The following is a 26,113-nucleotide window of genomic DNA, read 5'->3' as shown; positions in this document are numbered from 1 at the left end:
GATACTGTAAAATATATGCAGACTAGGGGACTGCTTTAGAGAATTTTCTCTATGAATTTTAAGAATGTTTGTAATTCAGAATTCCTCTTGGCATTCTTTAAAAGTCACGATGCTTCTTGTTGAGTTGGGACGGCAAGTGCTGCAATAAGCCCCTTATGACAGAGCCGTGTTCCCATATTCCTAAATGTTGGATCTGCTTATTCATTCACTCAGTCAATGCTGGCCAAGCACCTTGTTTTAGGTACTGGAGATTCTGTGGAAAATAAGACAGTCCAGGTTTCTTCTGTCACAACACTTACATTATTTGGGGATGGTGATTGGGTTGGGGTGAGATTTAATCAGAAGCAGTATAATGTGTTTTCTGTTTTGCTAAAAAAAAAAAAAAGAAGAAGAAGAAGAAGAAGAAAAGAAGGGCTGGAGATGTGGCTCAAGTGGTAGCGTGCTCACCTGGCATGCGTGTGGCCTGGGTTCAATCCTCAGCACCACATACAAACAAAGATGTTGTATCTGCCGAAAACTAAAGAATAAATAATAAAATTCTCTCTCTCTCTCTCTCTCTCTCTCTCTTTCTTTCTGCTCTCTCTCTAAAAAAAAAAAGAAAAAAGAAAAGGAAAAAGAAATTGCCATATTGGATTCCCACCTGCTCCCAATTACTTCTACTATGTTTTCTAAAAAGGAGAAGATTGCAATCAAAGAAAAGAAGATGTAACTTGGCCCAGAAAGAAAACCCACTGATCCAAGGAGTACTTTAAAAAAGTGGAGCCAGTCTTCTGTAGCACCCAGGTCTAATGTTATCTACCATCCTCACTGAACTTCTCCGCTGCAGGATGATTCTAAACTTTAAAAAAATGCTAATTAATCTTTACAATGTCAAGAATGATGACAAAATGAAAACTTGAATTTGGCATATGTTGTTAACATAAACCCATGAATTCTTGTATCCAGAAATTGGCAGAATGATCAGACATGATTAAAAGGTCTCAGGTGTAGACCTAGAAATACAAGCTTGTGGCTTTAGCCTCCCATGACTCACACGGGAAATGACTTCTTCCAGAGAAAAGGGTGTCATTTATCAAACACTTGCAATAATAGTTTTTAGAGAGAAAAGTCAGGTGATTCCGAGTTTTAAGACCAGAGAGGACATGTTAAATTGATACACAAAAATTTACAAATTTTATTGTATGGTCATGTAGTTGATTGTGAAAATATAAATTTTTCTCATAGGGCTGAAATGTTCACATCGTCATTGGCTTATTTTACCATGACCTAGCACGTACAGCAAAATTGTATAATAGAAGAATAAACCCTGATTGTATCATTCTCATGGCATTAATGTAATGTCCAGTGAGTAAAATAATACTTTTAAAAAAAACTGATCAATGGGCTGGGGATGTGGCTCAAGCGGTAGCGCACTCGCCTGGCATGTATGCGGCCGGGTTCGATCTCAGCACCACATACAAACAAAGATGTTGTGTCCACCGAAAAACTAAAGAATAAATATTTTTTTAAAATTCTCTCTCTCTCTCTCTCTCTCTCGCTCTCTCTGTCTCTTAAAAAAAAAACTGACCCAATTTATCTGTCATAACTGCGGCCTAAGTAGTTTAAATAAAAGCATAGTCATAAAAAGAAGAGTCCTAGTTGTTACTCAACACCTGATTTTGGTAGATTGATAAAGTGGTTGACAGAACTGAGCATCCTTGGAAAGAGGTCTTTAATAAAGACTCTGGAGCAAAGAAGTTAAACAAGTTTTAAGTTTCTTTGATTTTGAGAATCTTTACACTATGTAGTAGTGCAAGTTTATTCACTTTCTTGCTTTCTGGTACTCAAAATTGAACCCAGGGATGCTCTGCCACTGAGCTACATCTCCAGCCCTTTTTATTTTTTATTTTGAGACAAGGACTTGCCAAGTTACCCAGGTTGGTGTTGAACTTGTGATCCTCCTGCCTCAGTCTCCTAAATTGCTGGGATTACAGGCACGCACCACTGCACCTAGCAAATTATATTAACTCTATTCATAAAATCAAGTAGTTCCAACCAGTTTGGGCTAAGGATTATTTTTGTAATACTTACAGTGCAAGAAAATTAGTAATAAAATTATAAGGTTGTCCTTTTCCATTAAGAGGTATAGCATGAGGGGCTGGGGTTGTAACCCAGTGGCAGAACCAAGAATTGAACCCAGTGAGGCACTGGGTTCAATTCTTAGCACCACATATAAATAAATAAAATAAAGGTCCATTGACAACTAAAAAAATTTTTTTAAATGAGGTATAAAATGAATCTGACCAAATTTTTATACGTACATCCCAACATCGAGTATATCCACAAGACACTAAAAAAAAAACCTATAAATAAATTAAAGTAAGATTTAGTAGATGGAGGTGAGTAGCGAGAGGGATTAAAGGGAGGGGGAAAGTGCTAGGAACTGAATTAGAGCAAATAATATTCCATGCTTTTGTGATTATGTCAAAATGTACCCTAATGTTATATATAACTAGAAAGAATCAATAGAAGGAGGAGGGGGAGAAGGAGGAGGAGGAAGAGGAGGAGGAGGAGGAGGAGGAGGAGGAGGAGGAGGAGGAGGAGGAGGAGGAGGAGAAGAAATGAAAACAGTTGGTCAAATATTCAGGCACTAGGAATTATTTTTAATTTAATTATTTTTAATTATTTTTAATTTGTGGAGCCATTCCTGGGAATTAGTTTACTCCCCAAAGAATAAGCAGCTTCCAAATAAATATTTTCACAAATAAATAATTCCATTTTTCTTTTGTTAAATACTCTGATAGAAAAAATATACATAAATATTCTGGTATCTACAAGCCAAGTATTTCCAAAGTAGTTATTGCCCACGTTTGCTTACTACCTGAATTTTCAGAGTAAGTTTCTATACTGTTCATTTACAATACCTTGTTTTTTCAATCCTCATAACATGTTGAGATCTTTGCAAAAATTCTAATTATTACCAGAGTGTGAAAGCACAGTTTAAGGAGGCTCAGGAAGACCAGGGATGCAAGCTTAGCAGTGAAACCTTAGCTCAGCATCCCAAGGGCCTGGGTTTGATCCCAGCATCATAAAATAAACAATTAAGAAGGCTCAGAAAAGGCCCCTGGCAGGTGATTTTATTGATCTGAGGTAGGGGATCCTTAGCTGGGATCCATGCATGAGCTTAAGGAGGTCAGCAAATCTTCAGAAATTGCATGTATCAACTGTTAATATGTTTATTTGAAAATTTCCTAAGTCCACAGTTTTCATGATCATCACATGTCCTCATCCTCCCTAAAGAGTTACAACTGTTGATTTAAGGAGTCTTTATTTGTCAAATATCCAATGCTCAATTTGCTGAGATACAGCCTTGGATTAAAAGATCTCTTTCCCATTTACCACAGACTGAACTTAGAGGTTAGAGTCATCAGTTTTCTCCTGCAGGCCATTTTGAGGTCTGCTTCAAACACCTAGCTGCCATTCAAAGGAAAAACTGTTCCAAAGTCTCTTGTATCCTTAGGCTGGGGATATAGCTCAGTGTTTGCCCTGGGTTGTTGGATCTCCAGCACTAAAAAAAAAAAAAAAAAAAGAGAAGGAGAAGGAGAAGGAGAAGAAGAAAGAGGAGGAGGAGGAGGAGGAAGAGGAGGTCTCTTAGTTTTTTATATATTTTGTCCATTCAGTTACCAATAATCTTACAACCTTATTATATGCCATAGATGCTGGGGGAAAAAAATGAACCCAAATAGACATATTCCTTGCCTTTCTGGGTGGATATGTAGCAGACAGCACTTTCAGATTTTTCATTCTCTAAATCAACTGGAGAAAGAAGTTGATAAAGCATACCAAATTCATCTCATTTCAACCAGAAAAATCTTCTGCAAATTTAATGCATGAAGTAAAGTGACATCTAGTGTTGGGGAAGTGGCAGTGGAATCTGTGTCATTACAGGGGGTAACTTAACTTACTATTTGCAAATAATGCTCAGCGTTGGTCAGCTACAAGGACAATTCTTTTTTTTAATATTTATTTTTTTAGTTTTAGGTGGACACAATATCTTTATTTTATTCTTATGTGGTGCTGAGAATTGAACCCAGTGCCTCACGCATGCTAGGCGAGCATGCTACCACTTGAGCCACAATCCCAGCCCAACATAGTTTTGACTCACTTTTTAAAAAGTTTAGAGTAATTCTGACGTAACTAGAATTTAAATATCAACAACATTACTTTCAATTTTTCCAAAATCAAATATTTAAAGCATGTAGAAAATATAGAGAATAAAATAACACTTATGAATCTATCCCTCAACTCTGGAAAATCATAACATTTTGCTTGATTTACCTCAGATATTCAAAAAAATACATAATACACACACTTGATGCCCTATGAACTCTTTCCTGATTTCATCTCCATCTTATTTTCCTTGGAAGTAATCTCTAGTTAGTTTATTGTCTCTATGACTATTTTTATATTTTTATTATAGGTTGTATATACATAAAATTTAGAATACTAAGTTTTACATATGATATAAATGTTACCATGCCTTTGCAACTTGCTTTCTCTAGTTCAATATTATGCTTTTGAGATTCAGTAATATTAGTCATCTATTTCTGGTCATTTAACAACTGTATGGTATTAATTCATTAAATAAATGATACCATAATTTATTTATTTTACGCATGCTGGACATTTAGATTGTTTCTATTCTTTTATTCTCATAAGCTACACTACAATGAACGCTCTTATATATAATCTGTTAGGCACATGTTTGACTTTCTCTAGGAAGTGTTGCCCAGGTATATACTTTAAAAATATCTATAGATATTGAGCATTTGTTATGCAAAATGGTTTTGCCAGTTTACACCCTCATCAGCAGTGTAAGAGTTTTTCTGTGACTCTACATTCTAACCAACACTTGGTACTGACAAGCTTTTTAATTTGACTGTCTGCTTTGGGTAAAATGTTATCTCTTTGTGGTATTTATTTATATTTATATTTTATATTATTTTATATTTATATTTTTATATAATTATGTAATCATAAATATTTATATTTAATATTATTATATTATATATTATATGTAAATGTGTGTTATATATAAATATATTATATATAAATATATATTATTTTACATATATAAATATGATTACATTATATTATAATTATAATATATTATATTATTATTTATATTTTATATTATTATTTATATTTTATTTTTTAAATGTGCTTTTGCCACTCACGTTTCTTCTGCAAATGCCCTATTCCTATCCTGTGTCTACTGCATTGCTGGCTTCTTCCTATGGATTTATTGAGTTCTGAACATATTCTTAATGCAAGTACTTTATAGATTTGATATGTTGTAAATACAGCTTCCCAGTTACGGCTCAACTTTCACTGTGTTCACGGAATCTTTCCATTTTCAAATTGTCATTTTGTCAATTTTTCTCTGTTTTTAGCTTATTTAAGAAGCTTTTCCTTTGCTATATAGAAGTTTTTAAAATTGTTGGCATCCCATTTATTGATTCTTCGTTTTATTTCTTGAGCTTGAGGGGTCTTGTTAAGGAAGTTGGTTCCTGCTCCAATATGGTGGAATGTTGAGCTTTTGTTTTCTTCTAGCAGTTGCAAAGTTTCTGGTCTAATTCTGAAGTCTTTGATCCACTTTGAGTTGACTTTTGTGCAGGGTGAGAGAGGGATATAATTTCATTCTTTTACATATGAATATCCAGTTTTCCCAACATCATTTGTTAAAAAGGTTATCTTTTCTCCAATATACATTTTTGGCACCTTTGTCACACATTAGATGACTGTAAGTATGGTTTGTCTCTGTGTCTTCTGTTTTGTTCCATTGGTCTTCATGTCTATTTTGATGCCAGTACCATGCTGTTTGTTACACTATAGCTCTGTTGTGTATTTGAGATCAGGTATCGTGATGCCTCCTGCCATCACTCTTCTTGCTCAGGATTGCTATGGCTGTTCTGGGACTCTTATTATTCAATGAATTTGAGGACTTCTTTTTTTCTAGTTCTGTGAAGACTGTGTTAGTATTTTCATGAGGATTGCATTAAATCTTTATTGCTTTTGGTAGCAAAAAAACAAAAAAGTCTTTCATCAAGCTTTTTTTTCTTTATATTCTTCTAAAATGCTTATTTTTTATTCTAAATCTAGGCTTCTAAGTAGTTAATTCTTGTGTATCATCTGAGGCAGGGTATTTTCTTTTGCATCATGGATAATAATTGTCTTAGCATTATTCATTGAGGAGAAAATTCTTTTCTCATTATTCTCTCTAGTCTTATCACTGCAGTCATTTAAGACATTACTTTTGTAAAATTGCTCTCTGATAGCACTAGCTGACTCCTTAGTTTTCCTCAGGAAAGTCAGGTGTGTCCACTGACCTCCACCTCCAGGCTTCACTACTCACACTCTGAAATCTGTTTGGCCATTTGATCAGGAAACCCCTGCCTGAAAAATTCTGGTCAATATCAGGACCACTCTTCCTAATGTTACCATGTCCCTGGTCATTTGCACTCCGTTCTGGATGTGCAGGTAGGGTGACCAACCATTCCAGTTCACCCAGGAACGAGGAGTTTCCCAGATGATGATAAAAAATACTTTAAGCACCAAAATAACAACAGTCCCTGGCAAACTGAGCTGGGATGGTTGGTCATTATTGTTTTGACCTCCAGTTTCAACCATGTCCTGGGATGACCTTTTGCTATCTCTGTGCTCACCAGAGCACATTACATTGACTTAAATTTGTTGAGTATCTACTGTAAATCAGATGCAGTGTGAAGTATTTTCATATATTTTATCTCAATGGACAATACTTAGCTCTCTAGGTATTTATTTTACAAAAAAGGAGAATTTTATTTGCTTGACCAGGATCACAAAATTAGTCACACAAAAGGATTAAAACCAAACCTCCTGACTACATTTTTTTTTTAAAATTTCTGTCAAATGCGTTATCTTCCCAGTCCCAGGAGAGCACAGCTATAAAGGCATATGTGAGGCCGACACTGTACTAACTGAATTTCTTGGTAGAACCCCATTATGCCTGGCTTCTATCTGTCCTTCAAATATTTTTGGCACAAGATGATATCTGGTACATGAAGTCAGATGTGTATATTGGAAAAAGCACAAATCACAATTCCATTTGGTATATAATAGTATAAACATCTCAAATGTTTCATTAGAATAAAAATTGGGAAAAAGATAAATGTGGACCTTATAGCATGGCATATCACACTTCCATAGCAGACTGCATCCCTCCAGTCAATATTTTACTGCTTGGGTTGTGACGCCTTTTCTTTGGAATGTATCCACTTCATCAATCTTACCCTTCTTGAGGTTTATTTAAGATATCCTTAATTAATTAACCTTTTGTACATATTCCAAAATTTTTATTTGTAAATTATGAATACAAAATATTATTTACAGAATATTAGCTCCCCAAATATTGACAGGAATTAATTGGAGATAGGGAATGGCCCTATTAGTTTGGGAATCAGGTTTCTTTATTGTAGAACTTCTCCATCTCTATTTTTGCTCTTGCTTTAGGACTTTCCTGCCTAGGTACAGGGTATAGCATTTTCCACATGTTGTGAATTTTCAAAAATGGCCCTGAAACCTTTTCGTTTGTTTCAGATCTTCTTGTCTGCCTTGGAATATGCCTTGGGCAATGTCATTTTCATCTGTAACAGCACAAGACCCTCCAGAGGGCAGCAGATACTCTCTGCCTGTGGTAAATCACTTGCTCATTGACACATCAATGAGGGCCCTGAAGCATGTACCACTATTATTCCAGTTAGGAATATAACATTTCTGGTTCCTCTAGCAGAGCTAGGTATTCAAATTAAGCTGAAGGTGGATAATAAAATAAAGGTCTGCGTGAAGTATAACACTAGAAATAAACCAGTTGTGTTTCTGACTACAATTGCATGTATTGTCTTCTGAAATCCAGATCAAGTCTCTGATTTTTTTACTTATCCTCATCCAGATATTAATCAACTGATCAAAAGAAATAAAATGGAGTTTTAGAAGAGGCCCTTTCCTGAGGAGCTTGCTCAGAGATTGGGGAGATATTTAAAGATATTCATTGCAAACTAATGTTCATTGCTCTCAGTTGTCACTTCTTGTCACTTGTTACTTGGACATCCACCAAAGTGAAGTGGAAAAATAGATTATGTCTAGGCAATAGAAAATAAGATGCCTCTATAAGGATGAAAAGATCTCCAAGACAGTATCCTCTTATATAGAAAGATGTACGTGTGTGTACACAGGTGTAGACTTTTCTCATTGAGAATTCCATGACATAGTTGTGAACCTCATTTGGACTGAGTAGAAATTCCTCAGAAACTATTGAAACTACCACTCCCAATCTCCTCCTTTCTTCCTCTTCTTTATAGAAGTCTAAAAAAATACCTACCCAGTTTACTTCTCATTCTCTTCATGGAGAATGCCCTCATAAGCCTGTCCTAAACTTTGTTATTTACTATAACAGCAAGTTTTTATCAAAATTGAATTTGTACTAGGCCCACATACACTTTACATGCGTGGAGCTTATGTGTTCCTCTCTATAGACCTATTAGTTAAATATTGGTATTGAAGCCTGAATTAAAAGAGGCAATCAGTATAGATAGGTAAATCAGGTCAGATTGGATCAAGGAGGCCAATTTGGGTCTGGGAAGTTGGAGAGAGATTGAAATGCCAATGCCTTCAGAGTCCTACCTCCACCCTAATCAAGATAATCTGCCCCTGCTCTAACCTGCTGCTAAGGCAACCTGTCCCAGGGATTGTCCCTACAGAGAGGTGTTAATTATGACCCCTTCTTGCTTGGCCCCTCCAGCGCATCTGCTTCTCACCTTTTGGCCATCCCACCTGAGCACCTCCTGGGCTTAGTCAAGTATGAAGTAAGGAGGAAGGTAAGGGGAACAGAACACAAGAACAAAGGAAGTCTAGGACTATTAAAAAAAAAAAAAGGCAGGACGCTGTCACTTCTTGGGATACCAGGATACTAGCTATGGCCCCCTTCTCCCTACTAGGGAGAGTCTATATGTTACCCCTTTCTAAGTAAACCCTGCTTTATATGCTTGCCTCAATGTGCTTCTCTAATGTTATACTTCAACATGTGAGGGTGCAGTACTCATCACTGATAACCAGCAGTATCAGTGTCTTCACTTTACGATGAGAGCCAGAGAGGCTCAATAACTCATCTGTGGTCACCCAGCTAGTCAGTGATACAGTCAACATTGAAAAACAAGTCCATCTGTCGCTAGAGTTCATTCTTACAACCACTAATCTAGATAAGCAATAGTGGAAAGACAGTAAAATTGAAAAATTTAGTACCAACTAATAGCACCTTTCCCCCTACCCCAAATCTTGCACTAGATAATGTGTTTGAAGGAGAAAGAAAAACTGATTATATTGTCCTTAAAGACAGTAACTTATACTGCCCTCCCCTTCCATATCAGATGGTCAGAGACTCTTTGGATACTGTAGATGTATAAACTATAGGCATAGAAATACTTCACCACTCTTTCCAGTGTAGAGATGACTTGTCTTTCTAAAGGGTCAAGTCTCTGTTCCATCAGAACTTGAGCTCAGAGGGCAGACAGCTAGTTCAGCTTTGCTGTATCCATTGCTCCAGGTCTGTGGCATCAGCAATAATAGCTGCAGAAACAGCTTGTTGTCCATGATTGTCCATGATTAATGTCCTGGAGTTGGAAGGAATTTCTTTTAAACTTGCATAGTTTGTTCATTTTCTTATTTTAAAGACCCTAATTGCATTACTCACATTGTGGATATAGTGTTTGGTCATTATTTATGTAGAATCATGGGTCACCTTTGTCTTTGGGTGTGTGTGTCTGTGATTTTATAAACAATAGTGTTTAATATTAATACAATTGCAAAAGGATGAGTTACGAAAACACAGAAGCAAAGTGGTCTAGACCTCCTGATCCTTTGTTGTGGTCAGATCTCTAAGGAATTTTGACCCTCTGGATTTCTGTCCCACATCTGTTAATGAGTCTTATTACCACACAGTCTGGTTGGCTAGGGACATTCTCAGTTTATGCTCAAGTTCACTAAGTCTGGTTTGTGAAATATATTTCGCAGTTTCTATAATAATGTGGAGAGTGCTGGTATTGACTCCACAGGAGTTTGGTGAAGATTAAAGAGACCAGGAAGGTGTGGATCTTGTATGAAGGTTAAACCTCTGTGTACCTTTTCTATTGCTTTCAGAGGCCCTTTGTCTCTGGTTTCTGCTTCTGCTCCTTTCTCCCCTATACTGATCCATTTACTTCACTACCTTTGCTTTCTTGTTCTCTAACAATCTTATTTCTATGGAACATCAGACATCTGATGCCTGTGCCAACTGACTACAGTCTTGAGTCTCTTCTAGCTTTTGCAGATAAGTCTGTGTTTCTGACAGGGGCTGTGGGCAGGTTTGGAGATGATACAATATGTATAATAGTGTATTTTCCTGGATGTTCTCCCTCTAATATCTTTATTTATAAAGTCTGATAGATCTCCAGTTGTTTAAATACTCTGAGCGCCATTAAAATGTAACCTATCTGAGCAATCTTATAATGGCCAAATCTACTTGAAGAATAATTCTCACATCAAGAAAGTGTCTTAAGCATTAGAGACAAGGCCTAATAACGTTTTCTATAGAAAAAAGGATCTTTATGCTTCTGACAGATAGTGCCCCTTTAATACATACATGTTTTTGATCATAATTATTTTCTTTCTCATAGTTGGTATGGCTTTCTTTGTGTCATTCATATTTTCTGTCCTGACCTTCTCTATGACTTGTGAAAAGCTGAATGAGATGGATTAGTGGGAACTGGTTGTAGAAAAGCTAATCTGTGTACCACAAGAGTCACATTTATAACTCTGGCCTTATAAGCACTGCCTGCCCAGCAAATGAACAAATAAAAACCTTGAGGACACAAACATGCAAATTCATAAACACATACATCACACACAAGTGAGCCTTTTCATGCTGTGGTAGAATGGCCCAATGACTTTATCAACCTGACTCTTGATTCTGGTCATGCCAATAGCTGATGCTGATTATAAATATTTTCTAAGGTGAAAATAATCTTTTTGTCTTCGAAGGTGAATATCTCCTGGTTAATTTATTTGTATGGGAGAGCACCACCATCTCCACTGGGATGGTGGGCTTATCAGTGGAATCATAGTCAGTGAAGTTCTTACCCCCAACTACAGCCTGCCTTCCAAAGAGTAGCCAGATGGCCAATATGAGGTGTGTCTTTCCAAGATGCCCAATTGTCTAATATTTGATTCTGCATTCTCACATTTCTGAGAAATGGTGGGGGAGATCTTTCACTTACTCCTGTCCTCATTTACTTCATAATAGCCATCTAGGAGTAATCTGGCCTTTTGTTCTTAGTGTGTCATGAAGATTTAGTGGGTGTTTTGCCTAAGTTGGAGGCTAGTAGGAGAATTAGTATTAAAGCTTAATCATCAAATAGAAGTAAATAACATCATGGAAAACCCAGCTTTATAGGAGGAATTCCTGGCTTTTTGGGTTAAATAGAGTGTGGAAAGAAAATGGGTTTTGGCCTTTCCATGCAGAATCTAGATCAAATACATCTCATTAATTAATAGCAATGAAGATTAGTCACATTCATTAAGTTATTGTTCAGTTTATTTATCTATAAATGGAAATGAAGCATTTTTGAGATTGACAGTATATTACATCTTTGAAGCAGTGCTGAACTTCAGCCAAACTGTAAACAACTGACGGTAAAGAGCTAACCCTCAGGCACTTGGCTTCAGTTTTTTTGATAACCCCTGTACTTCTAGCTATCTACCTCCTTGGTCATTTTTAACTATTTGTAGATCCAGCTTAAGGTTGTAAACTTACCTGCTGTCTTTTACAAAAACCCGCTTACATGAACAAAAAGGCATTCTAAAGGAATGTTAATGCTAGTTATTAATTTAGGAAAATCAAATTGGTTAATAACATTATTTTCTATTATAAAACTCTTATGGTTGGAATATATGGTATCCCTCGAAAGCTCATGTGAGACAATGCAAGAAGATTCAGAGGTGAAATGATTAGGAGTTGTAACCTAATTAGTGGATCAATCCACTTAAGTGGAGTAACTGGGTGGTAGCTGTAGGCAGGTAGGATGTGGTTGCAGGAGGTTTGTCACCATAGGTGTGCCTTTGGGATTTATTTTCTGTCCTGGGTGAGCAGAGCTTTCTTTCTCTGCTTCCTTTTGCCATGTCTTGAGCTGCTTTCCTCAGCCCATGCCCTTTGGTTGCAGGAGGTTTGTCACCATAGGTGTGCCTTTGGGATTTATTTTCTGTCCTGGGTGAGCAGAGCTTTCTTTCTCTGCTTCCTTTTGCCATGTCTTGAGCTGCTTTCCTCAGCCCATGCCCTTTCACCACGATGTTCTACCTTACCTTGGGAGCTATGGAGTCTCAGCCATCTATAGACTCTAACTCTGAAACAATGAGCCAAAATAAACTTTCTCCTCTAATTGTTCTTGTCAGATTTGTTGGTCACAGTGACAAAAAAAGCTGAGTAAATCACAAACACTACCTGGAATATGTACATTATCCAGAATGAAATTCCTTTGCATTATATTTTAAAATAATTTCTGAAATAACAATCATTATCCCAACTTCATATTAAAATTTATACTGTATCAAGACCCATCATGTTCATTACCATATTAATTCTATTTTCTAGTTCAGAAAAAGAAGTCAGTTCAGAGAGATTATGACTCATCTGCCATTAAGATGGCATGAGGGGGGCTGGGGATGTGGCTCAAGCGGTAGCGCGCTCGCCTAGCATGCGTGCGGCCCGGGTTCGATCCTCAGCAGCACCACATACCAACAAAGATGTTGTGTCCGCCGAGAACTAAGAAAAAAATAAATAAATGTTAAAATTCTCTCTCTCTCTCTGTCCCCCTCTCTCACTCTCCTTTAAAAAAAAAAAAAAAAAAAAAAAAAAAAAAAAGATGGCATGAGGTTCTTGTTCAGTTGGTTCCCAACTCCATGTCCCTTCAATTATTGACATATTATGTTTCATTAATATTACTTAACTATTTAGAGTAATAATAGATACCTCAAAGAGATTTAGATTTGATCTTTTTGATCTTTTTTTTCCTTCTGTGAAAAGACCTCTCTCCACCCCTAGTAAGTGAAAATCATGTATTAAATTTCATGATCAAGTCCTTTGCTCATAATTCTCCTCAGATTGCCGCTCTCTACCCCATGAAATATTGTTCACTACTATGTAGAATTGACAAGAAAGCTACAAAAGGAAGTGTCAAGCATAACAATTCTAACAGACTACAAACACAATACAATACTACATTTTATCCTTATTATTAAAGAAATTCATTCATTCTGGATTTTCATGAGCAAAAATTTTTGTTTAATTCGAGAAGTGAATATTAATTTTCTTCATGTATAATCCTCTGCAGTACCAACATGGAAAGAAGGAATTCTAGGGTAAAAGCTCAGAAGATATTTGGTTTTAATTATACTCTTTCTGTATAGAAGAAGAATAAAAAATGATTTCATTTTAAAACATTTATTTATTTATTTATTTAAATTAGGTATATATGACAGCAGAATGCATTTTAATTCATTGTACACAAATGCAGCACAACTTTTTATTTCTCTAGGTGTACACAATGTAGCATTGCACCCTACATGCAGTCATACATGTATCTAAGGTAATAATGTCCATCTCATTCCATCAAATTTCCTACCCCCATAAAACTCCCTCCCACCACTCCCTCCCCTTTTCCCAATCAAAGTTCCCCTATTTCTCCCACCCCCATTATGGATCAGCATCCACTTATCAGAAAGAACATTCAGCCTTTGGTTTTTTGGAATTGGCTTACCACTTAGTATGATATTCTCCAATTCCATCCATTTACCTGCAAATGCCATAATTTTAATTCTCTTTTAATGCTGAGTAATATTCCATTGTGTATATACCACAGTTTCTTTAACCATTCATCTATTGAAGGACATTTAGGTTGCTTCCAGAGTTTAGTTATGGTGAATTGAGCTGCTATGAACATTGATGTGGCTGTGTTACTGTAGTATGCTGTTTTTAAGTCCTTTGGGTAAAGACAGAGGAGTGGGATAGCTGGGTCAAATAGTGGTTTCATTCCAGGATTTCCAAGGAATCTCCATTCTGCATTCCAATTTGCAGTCCCATCAGCAATATATGAGTGTGACTTTTCCCCCACATCCTCATCAACATTTATGGTTGCCTGTATTTTTTTTAAAAAAAATTATTGTATTTTGTGTACCTTTATTTATTTAATTTATTTTTTTATGTGGTATGAGGGTCAAACTCAGTGCCTCACACATGCAAGGCAAGCACTCTACCACTGAACTACAACCCCAGTGCCTGTTGTCTGTATTCTTGATAACTGCCATTCTGACTGGCATGAGATGAAATCTTATAGTAGCTTTCATTTGTATTTCTCTAATTACTAGAGATGTTGAACATTTTTTCATATATTCATTGATTGGATTATTATCTTCTGAGAAGTGTCTGTTCAGCTCCTTAGCCCATTTATTGATTGGGTTGTTTGTTTTTTTGGTATTAAGTTTTTTTATTTCTTTATATATCCTGGAGATGAGTGCTCTATCTGACATGTGTGGCAAAAATTTTCTCCCAAAATGTAGACTCTCTGGGATGGATTCAAACTAAAAAGCTTCTTCTCAGCAAAAGAAATAATCAGTAAATTGAATAGAAAACCTACTAATTGGGAACAACAGATTCTTACTACACACACGTCAGATAGAGCACTAATCTCTAGAATATATAAAGAACTCAAAAATATTAACACTAGAAAACAAATACTCCAATCAATAAGTGGGCCAAGGAACTGAACAGACACTTCTCAGAAGAGAATGTACAATCAATCAACAAATATATGAAAAAATGTTCAACATCTCTAGCAATTAGAGAAATGCAAATCAAAACTACTCAAAGATTTCACCTCACACTAGTCAGAATGCCAGCTATTAAGAATACAAACAACAATAAGTGTTGGCAAGGATGTAGGCAAAAAGGCACACTCATACATTGCTGGTGGGACTGCAAATTGGTGCAGCCAATATGGAAAGCAGTATGGAGATTCCTTGGAAAACTGGGAATGGAACCACAATTTGACCCAGCTATCCCACTTCATGGCTTATACCCAAAGAACTTAAAAGCAGCATGCTATAGTGATGCAGCCACATCAATGTTTATAGCAGCACAATTCATAATAGCTAAACTGTGGAACCAACCTAGATGCCCTTCAATAGATAAATGGATAAAGAAAATGTGGTATATATACACAGTGGAATATTATTCAGCATTAAAAGAGAATAAAATCATGGCATCTGCAGATACATAGATGGAGCTGGAGAATATAATGCTAAGTGAAATTAGCCAATCCCCAAAAAACAAATGCTGAATGATTTCTCTGATTTAAGGATGCTGATTTATAATATCCTGGGGGGTGGGGTGGGAGGATTAAATGAACTTTAGATAGGGCAAAGGGGAAAAAGGGAGGGAGGAGTGGAGGAGGAGAGGCAAAAGGGTAGGAAAGATGGCGGAATGAGATGATCATCATTACCCTAAGTATATGTATGAAGACATGAAGGATGTGACTTTGTGTACAACCAGAGATATTAAAAATTTCATATATAACAAATTAAAATTTTTTTAAAAAAATTTTAAATGTAGGCTCTCTCTTCATCTCATTGTTTCTTGCTTAGAAGAAGCTGTTTAGTTTCAGTCCATCCCATTTAATAATTCTTAATACAACATGATGAAGATTTAGGCCTACTTTTTTCTCTATTAGGCACAGGGTCTCTGGACTAATTCCTAGGTCCTTGATCCATTTTGAGTTAAGTTTTGTGCATTGTGAGAGATAGGGATTTAGTTTCATTAGCTGCATATTGATTTCCAGTTCTCCCAGCACCACTTGTTGAAGAGGCTATCTTTTCTCCAATGTATGTTTTTGGCACCTTTTTCTAGTATGAGATAACTGTATTTATATGGGTTTGTCTCTGTGTCTTCTATTCTGTACCATTAGTCTACATGTCTAATTTGGTGCCAATACCATGCTATTTTTGTTACTATAGCTTTGTATAGTTTAAGGTCTGGTACAGTGATGTCAGTTGTTTCACTCTTCTTGCTAAGGACTGCTTTGGTTATTCTGGGTCTCTTATTTTTCCAAATGAATTTCATGATTGCTTTTTTTATTTCTGTAAGAAATGACATTGGGATTTTAATTGGAATCACATTGAATCTGTATAGCACTTTGGGTAGTATGGCCATTTTGACAATATTAATTTTGCCTATCCAAGAGCATAGGAGATCTTTCCATCTTCAAAAGTCTTCTTCAATTTCTTTCTTTAGTATTCTGTAGTTTTCATTGTAGAGGTTTTTCACCTCTCTTTTTGATTTCTAAGTATTTTATTTTATTGAGCCTATTGTGAATGGGGTAGTTTTCCTAATTTCTCTGTCAGAGGATTCATCACTAATGTATAGAAATGCATTTGATTTATGGGTATTGATCTTATATCCTGCTACTTTTCTGAATGTTTATATGCATTTCTTTCCCAATCAAAACAGTCCAGAAAATTTTTTAAAGAAATAAATTTGGCACAGCAATCAAGCCTAGTGCAAAATTATACAAACGGACTGCCCCGATTCTTGCTTGAATTTCAATGAATCTCCATGACATGAGACATGTCTTTATGAATTTCAGGAAATAAACCAGAAATTAGCTTTTGTCCTTAAAGTTTTGCTTTATTGGCATTTTACACTAATTATCTCTCTTTTTCAACAGCAATATTGAGATGTAATCTATATACCATTAAACACGCATTTTAAGCTTCCATGAATTTTAGTTAACAATTGTACAACCATTATCAAAGCCTGTTTTATATAGTTTCCATCACTCCTAGAAAATTAACTAATTCTCTTTTAAAGAGGGAAAAGTAGAGTAAACTCTTTGTTATTCATATTCCATTGACATAGAATTGCTAGCAATTCAGAAAAAAACAGGCATTGTGTATATATGAAAGGTGACTTTGGGCTTGTATAAAACATCTTTATACTTCATTTTATTTGTCTGTGGAAATGATTAATAATATCTGCTTTTCTTCATTCAGTAGAGCATACATAGTTCAAATGCGAATTTGCTTTTGTAATTTTGAAAAAACTATAGAAATCTTACTTTCATTAGGGTCATTTTATTCTCCTTATTTTTAAAATATAAAAGAAATAATTTTTAAACATACATTGAGCAACATATTATGTTGTGTTGTAATTTTTACTTCAACAATCAAATATTTAAGAAATTCAGAAGTTAAGATATTACATTTTCTCCCACTTTTGTCCTTTCTGATGTTCTTCTCTCTCTTCTGAAATTCCATCCTTTTTTCCTGTCATTTCTTTTCTATTTAGAGAACTTTATCCATAGAGGTATTTATGCTACCAAGAAATTATCTGTTTTCATTTTTTCTGATAATATTTTGATACTTTCATTTCTGAAGCATGTTTTTTCCAGATATAAAGTTCATGGTTGGCAATTCTTTCTTCTATTTCTGCTTCCTGCTGGTCTCTCGAATAAGAAATCTTCTGTCTCTTGAATGTGTGCTTCATTTTCTAACTACTTTTAAGAATTTTCTTTGTTGTCAGTTTTCAGAAGTTTAACTATGATGTTTGGGTTTATTCTATTTAGGGACAACACAGCTTGTTGCATTTATAGATCTAAATCTTTCAATATATTTGCAAAGTTTTCCATCATTTTTTTCAATACATTTATAATGCCACTGCTTCTTTCTCCTTTATTACCATAAGTCTGACAATATAAATTTAGCTCTTTCGTCATTTTACCACAGAACCTCTAGACACAGTTAATCCTTTTAGTCTTCTTTTTTTCCATTCATGTTTGATAAATGTAGTGCTCTGTCCTCAAACTCATTGATTCTGTCCTCTGACATTTCCACTTTAATGTTGAACCTCTCCAGTGAGCATTTCTGTTGTATTTGTTTTTTAATTTCATTGATTGCATTCTCCAGTTCTAAAATTTCTATTTAGTTCTTCTTTATAACATATATTTCTTAGCTGAGATTTTTCTACTTATTCATTTGCTTCAAAATAATTAGCAAATACTTATTGAAGAATTTTTTGCAATAGCTACTTTTAAAATCCTTGTCAGATTTTTTAAAATATCTGATTTATTCCAATGTTGGCATCATTTCCATTCAAGTTGTGGCTATCTTGGTTTTTGGTATGATGAGTGGTAAACTTATTGAATCCTGTGCAGTGTAGATGGTACATTTTGAGATTCTGATTCCTGGGTTACTTCTATTGAGGTGCTATGAGGTGAGTGGCATGTGTGTTCAACTTTCTGCTAGACTCATCCTCATCCATCCCTGTTGCCAAAAGTGGGTACATTTCTTTTGCAAATTGATTATTTAAAAGTTCAGCTCCCATCTCAGCCCACTAACAACTTCTTGGCAAAGTGTGTACTAATATTTGCACCTTGTTACACCCTTCTGAGCTAGGGAGGGGAAAAATAGTCACAACACATTATAGAAAAACAAATGTATTTCATTATATCAATTTGGTTATAGAAATAGACACTCACCTTAGCATTTTGTTATACATATTGTGGTTTTGTGTCTTTTAGTATATTTTGTAATTCTTATTTTTCAGAAATCAAAATATTCATCACCTTACTTAGTTGAGCTAGTATGCCACTCATTTTCAGTGAGAGTCAGCAAAAGTCAAAATCTTTGTTGCATAGCTCGATGCCTTGTTAAAAGATCATGAATATCTCCAAAGAATCTGAACTTCCTCATCTTATAAAATATTCTCTAGTTAGAGAAGAGGAGGGATTAGCTAATTTTCTTCTTAAACTAAGTTTGAACTTAGTAGTACAGTGTTCATGGTGACAAAATTCTGCCCCTCATTACAAATATCTCAGTTTTGTTTTTCGGACTGATGTAATTTCTTAACATATCATTCAGTGCCTAGGAGTCCATCTACATTTCATAAAAGTTAGCACTGTTGTTAGATATATGTTGTCCTTGCTACAGAACTACTCAATGTATCTTGTGTGAATGATGCTAAGCTTCATCTTACCAAGACCTTTTTCAAATATGTGTTTACCAAGAATGTACCCTCATTGTGCTATAAGGCCTAATAGATACACAAAGGTCATTGTTAATTGCAAATACTACTAACGCTTACTATAAAGCTTCCTGGTTATCATTAATGAGGAAAGGGGCTTGCAGTCTAGTAAGATGAAGTCAATGTACAATGCCCTTAGAGATCCTACAAAATTGTAGCCACCGAAACCCCTGAGTCACTCTGGAGCCTGAATTGTCCCACACTGTTGGTCTAATAATCTTGAGGCAAGGAGACTGGTCTAACTCGCTATCCTCCAAGTTAGCCAGTATTTGTCTGTGGCCCACCTAGTGACAGAGAGTGTCACTGGGCATAAGCAAAGCAGCTTCTGTTAGAACAATTCCAGGGACAGGAGGCGGCTGTGAGGTGTTAGCTGACCACACTCACAGGAGTTAGGGGATAAGTGCTCCTGTATACATGCTGTGGGTTGAAATTGGCCTCGGCTCAAGTTCATATTGATGTCCTAAGTATCAGTAGTGTTTCCTTATTTGAAGGTGAGAATCTCTACAGAGCAAGTTAAAGTGAAGTCATCAAAATAAGCCATAACCCAATATGACCAGCATACTTATAAATAGGGTCGATCAGGACACCCAGAGAGACACACTAGAGGGAAGTCAATGTAAAGAGACACAGTGACAAGCCAAGCAAAGAGACCTGGAAAAGCTCCTCCTTCACTGTCCTCAGAAGGAACCGACCTTTGATGCCTTGCTCTTGGACTTCTGGCCTCAAATTAAACTGTGCACCTTCCATTAGAAAACCTGGATGAGGCTCAGCCTGGGTAATGAGTTCCACTTTTGTTTAATACTTTATTCTATTTCTCAAACACCAAATCCTGGTTTTTCATCACCACGACTATCTCATGAGGCTTGCAAGACAACATATCACCACCATCAAGTTTATCAATTATCAGCTAATGGCTGTGCTGTCACCTCCTTTCCCCATGAACTCTCTAAAACCCACAGGTGAAAGGGAGGGGGAAAGTGATTAATAATTCCTCTAGGAGTAACTGGTGTCTTCTTCGCCTTTGTCTAGCAGTTGTTGCCCTCTATAAAGAAAAAGGAAAGTTTCTAAATTATCATTATCTTTACTATATAAAGCTTGGATACCATATAGTATTCTCAAGAAAATTTATATATATATATATATATATATATATATATAAATATAAATACACCCCCTGGAAGGGCTGGTGTAGCTCCAAAACCTGCATGTGAATTGCTCTCCAACAGAGGATGCCCACCCCATAGCCTGGTGGAGAGTTCAACAGACAAGGCAATTATATCTCTCAGCCACAAAGGCTGGAGCAATGTCCTCAAAAGATGATTTTCTCTGAGGTTTAGGAAGATGCCAGTACATGAAGAGAATCTTCAGCATAAATAATTGCCCAATCTGTAAACATTTTCATGAGGGGAAAATAGAATTTAGAAAGGCATTTTAGGAAAGGAGAAAGGCAGTTGATTTAAGAGAAATATTTTTAGTAGGAAAGCTACATATTTAGTTAAGGGGTAGAGAATGAGATTAAATGGGACAGAGAATTTTTACAGACATTTTCTTTTTAAAAAATATCTTTAGCTGTAGATGAACACAATATCTTTATTTTATTTATTTTTATGTGGTGCTGAGAATCAAATCCAGTGCCTTGCATGTGCTAGGCAGGTGCTCTACCACTGAGCCACAACCCCAGCTCCCAAATGTATTTTCTATAGTTCTCCTTAAATTTAAAGATGCACAGAGCAGGGAACTGGGCTGTAATTGTTGAGAGCCACAGCCAAAGGGGCCCCAGCAAACTTCCAGCTGCCAGCAAGCTTCAGACTGCCCCAGCAACATCTAGCTGATTGGCTCCTCTGCGGTGATGTTCATTGGGCTGTTTCCCTGCCCTTCAGACTGCCAGCTGATGATTGGCTCACAGCTGCCCCAGCAACATCTAGCTGATTGGCTCCTCCATGGAGCTGCTCATTGGGTGACTTCTTTGGCTCTGCCCACGCAACCCAGCCAATCGGCCTCAAGAGGAGGAGGATTGTGGGAGGAAAAGGCTGGTGTGGGGGAGAGAGGCGTGTGGAAGCCGGTGGTGGCAGTTGGGCTCTGAGGGTTTTTCCCTGGAGCTGTTTTGTTTGGCGTTTGTAGTTCTAAAAATAAAGTTAGTTTCTTTTTGACAAGTGGCTCCTGATTTGTGCCAAGCCAGACTTCGGCATTTGGTGGCTCGCACGGGGAGCAACTGAGGGTAAGTAAACTGCTCGCCCCTGAGGGCAGGGCGAGAGGATGGGGAGCCATTCTAAGTCTCCTCTTTTGTTTTGCTTCGTTTTTGTTTTAACTTTCCTGTCCCTGGAGATGAGTAAGAGGGAAGAAAAACCACTCACATCTGAGGAAAAACTATTTGCGTTTGAGGAACAGATAGGGAGAAAGGACGGATGCATATGTCAATCAGGAGGATAGAAAGGCTGTTATAATGATTTTGTGTGGTTCCCTTTTTATTGGATTCTGTCTCGGTTTTGTTTGGCGTCATCTTGTTGGGTTGTATTATAGTAGAAATACGGGATCAGCAATTAGTAAAAAACAAACCGAAAGAGTGTTAAGTAAATTGTTAGAGGAAGGAAGCTTCCCAGTAAAATCAAGAGCGGTCAAGGCATAGTTGAAAGAGCTCATCAAACTATTAAAATGTACTTATTAAAGCAAAAAGATGGAATTGGGAAGGGGTATATATTCCCCAAAGATAAACTTAAAATAACGCTTTTTACTCTAAACTTTTTAAATTTGGATTCATCAGGACTTAGTGCTGCAGAAAGGCATATGTGTCCAAAAAATGTACATAAGCCCAAGGTACTTTGGAAAGATATTCTAACAGGACAATGGAAAGGTCCTGACCCAGTAATTGTCTGGAATCGGGGGTCTGTTTGTGTGTTTCCACAGGAAGAACAGCAGCCGATTTGGATTCCAGAGAGATTAACCAAGGTTCTGACCCAGAACAGCAGCCGATTTGGATTTCAGAGAGATTAACCAAGGTTCTGACCCAGTGATTGTCTGGAGTCGGGGGCCTGTTTGTGTGTTTCCACAGGGAGAACAGCAGCTGATTTGGATTCCGGAGAGATTAACTAAAATCCTGACCCAGTGATTGTCTGGAGTCGGGGGTCTGTTTTTGTGTTTCCACAGAGAGAACAGCAGCCGATTTGGATTCCAGAGAGATTAACTAAAGCGATTTCTACAGACCAAAAAGAAGATGATTTAGCTCAAATCCATAATAGCTGATATCCAAAACTCCAATTTGGCTATCCTTACATCTGCGACAGAACCAGGATGCTTTTTTCAATATCTATTTTATTATTGCCCTTTCCCATATCATGAAGTTCTATTTTATTTTTTTGAGCTCATACAGACCTAGGTTAATGTTTTGCTGATCAGTTCTATTTTTTTTTTTTTTTTTTGACTATAGAGTTTTTAAACATTGCAATAGAGATTTTACCTGTAAAAAGTTATAAGGCCTTTACTATTGTGTTATGTGTTGTATGTATTATATTATGTGTGCACACTTGTGTTTTGTGTTATATGTTTGAATGTACGTATGTCCAATGTACATATTTCTATATATCATATATGATGAGCGCTCATGAAAAGATGGATCCAAATATTTTTTTTTTATTCACGTGATTTAAATGGTTTAATTTAAATTGGGTAAATAACTGTTAAGAATTGTTTTAATATGTAAACAAAAAAGGAGGTTAACAGATCTGTTTGTTTACTCTCACCTTTCGTTTTCATTATATTTAATAATTCTCTTCACTATAATGTAAATTGTTAAGAAAATTGTTTTCTTTTAGTGCCTTCTGAAATGTTACCTAATTTTTTCTTTAGCCATTATTGCCAGAATTTCTATCTTCATCCCAGTGCCGATGAAGATAATATAAATTGTTAAGAAAATTGTTTTCTTTTAGTGTCTTCTGGAATGTTACCTAATTTTTTCTTTAGTCATTATTGCCAGAATTCCTATCTTCATCCCTGTGCCGGTGAAGACAAAGAAAAAACTAATCTACAGTTTCTGCAATAGCCATCACTGAACTGCTTACAGAACTTGCACTGAACTGCTTACAGAACTATGTGTCATTTGTATGCATTGTGAACTATCTGTTGGTGCAGCGACTTGTGGTAGTGTTGGGGTATTTTTGCTGATGATATCATCGGTGGTACAATTTTCCCAAAAGGAGCCGTCAATTGACTTGGTATATCTTCCTCCCTTCTGCTTGTCATGATCATTCAGCTAAAATTTGGGGGTCAACAGAGGTGAGGCAAAGAACCTCACCCCCCCCCCCCGCTGAGACCTCTCCACAGGTGTGGCTGTACTGGACCGGTAGTCAATGACGGGTAAGATCCAATTACAATGGTACCAACCTAAGACAGGAGGCTGACGCCCTGAGGTCAGCTCATCCGAAGACGGGTAAGGACCATATGTATTGGACAACCTAAGGCAGGCACGGTCCATAAGCCACATGCTTGTTGTTTAAACAGAGAGGGGGAGATGTTGAGAGCCACAGCCAAAGGGGCCCCAGCAAACTTCCAGCTGCCAGCAAGCTTCAGACTGCCCCAGCAACATCTAGCTGATTGGCTCCTCTGCGGTGATGTTCATTGGGCTGTTTCCCTGCCCTTCAGACTGCCAGCTGATGATTGGCTCACAGCTGCCCCAGCAACATCTAGCTGATTGGCTCCTCCACGGAGCTGCTCATTGGGTGACTTCTTTGGCTCTGCCCACGCAACCCAGCCAATCGGCCTCAAGAGGAGGAGGATTGTGGGAGGAAAAGGCTGGTGTGGGGGAGAGAGGCTTGTGGAAGCCGGTGGTGGCAGTTGGGCTCTGAGGGTTTTTCCCTGGAGCTGTTTTGTTTGGCGTTTGTAGTTCTAAAAATAAAGTTAGTTTCTTTTTGACAAGTGGCTCCTGATTTGTGCCAAGCCAGACTTCGGCATTAATGGACCTGTCAGATGGGGTCTTGGATACACAGGTCATGAGAATTGAGAGCAGGTGTTTCCACATTATGTTTTATGGTCTGCACGAGGAAGACACAGGATCCTGAAGATTGACAGACAGAAAAGCCTGAAGTTCATATTTATCTACTCTAATAATCAGTTTGTTTTAGAAATCTTCCCTGTGTCCTCCCCAAAGATGAACTGCTTTTAAGAGAGAAACTGCAAACACTGAAATCCTCTGTTCTTCTACACTGTTATTTTCCTGAGGTTTCATTTTAGGTAGAGTCTCAGGGACCACAGTAAATATCTAAAGTTATCCAAAACTAAATTTATGCTGATACTGCCACTCTCTGCAGCCTGGAAAGAGAGGGAACTGTTCGGTACATATTTTCCTCAGCAATTTATTCTGACAACCTTTCAAAAATACTGGCTAATGTTGTGTTAACAGGTGATGGATCTGGCTGTCCTGTGGCACAGAAGTAGATTATCACAGCACATCATATATCAATGTCCACAATCTGATAAAATGGTCATGACAATTGCAGAAATACATTATTTCATTACAATGTTTGCAAGAACAAGACCTTCTTGAAGGCCTTTTATTTTTTTATAGTTAATGACATTATTATTTCATCATCACCATAAAAATAACAATAACATAATATCTATTTATATAAACCCAGCACTGAGCTAAGGACTTCAAATATACTATTTAATTCTCTCTCATGTGCACATGCACACACACCTCAATGAAGCAGGACTCTAATCAACTGTGTTTTACAGATGTAACTTAGACTAAGTAACTTGTCCAAAGTAACAATAAATAGTACCAGAGTCAGGAATGTCTCTGTCTTTTGGACTCAGTCTAAGGCCTTAAACCACATGACATACATTTCTCATCCTAAGAATATCTGTAAGTTGTAGAGCAAAGATCTGGGAACATGTTCCAGACATCAGTTAACTACTTCCTTTGTCCTTTAGGTACACTTGTATTACTACTCTGTAGAAGGTAGGACTAACCTTTTAGTACCTAAGTCCTCTTTGTTTCTTTTCTGCAAAAGAATATAATTGCAGAGGAAGTCAAAGTATTTGTTCTACACTTATTCTGTGTCAGGTTTCTACATAACTTATTTTATTCTCAAAGCAATCTTGAAAGGTTATTATATTCACTTTGGAGATGGTGTAACTGATACTCAAAGAGGTAAGTAACTTCTCCATGATTGTAGCAAAGTTGCAAAAACTGGACAGAAACCCCCGTCAATTGGGCAGTGTACTTGGTATTCCTGTATCTACACAGTTGTTATCAGTCACTGACCCGTTGTCCACACCTGACTGAGATGAAGTTAACACAGGAAAATGAGGTCAAAATTGAGAAAGGGAAAGAAGTGAGACAAAGGGGAAAGGGATTTGGGAGCCATCTGGAGGAGAGTTGCAGGCACATGGGGTGATGGGCAGGGAGGTGAAAACAGAGATGGTTGTAGGGGCAATGCAGGACCCACTGTGGTATTTGTCTCAGGACGGCTCCAGGGTTAAAAAACAAGAGGGAAAAACACCATCTGATGCAGGACCGCTTGCTCTAGATATAGCCTCCTGGTATTGTCCTGGCCTCCATCTCCATTTAGCAGCTTATGAATCCCCTTTTAACTGGGCGTGGGCGTCTCCCAGCACCCTTCTGTTCTTGCCTGGAGGATTGGAGATTCTGTTGGTTGGTGGGGGAGGGTGGAGTCCCACTGCTATCTTCTTCATGTTTCTACTGTCATTGTCATTACTGACAAGTCTGTAGGTACAATGCGCTCTTTTAACTCTATGTGTGTACTGTCATCAGAAAATAAGACTCTCAAGAAATGTAAGAATATACAATAAATTTAACCAGAGAAGAGACAAAAGATCACTGTTCAATAAGAGCCTCCCAGTTTGGAAATGAGTGTGGGAGAGGAGCCCTCAGCTGAGAATACCCGGGATGTGACCATCAGTACTGGCTACTCGCACATT

This window comes from Ictidomys tridecemlineatus, chromosome 6 (genome assembly GCF_052094955.1).
Source record: "Ictidomys tridecemlineatus isolate mIctTri1 chromosome 6, mIctTri1.hap1, whole genome shotgun sequence".
Lineage (NCBI taxonomy): Eukaryota > Metazoa > Chordata > Mammalia > Rodentia > Sciuridae > Ictidomys > Ictidomys tridecemlineatus.
Note: the sequence above shows the minus strand (reverse complement) of the source record.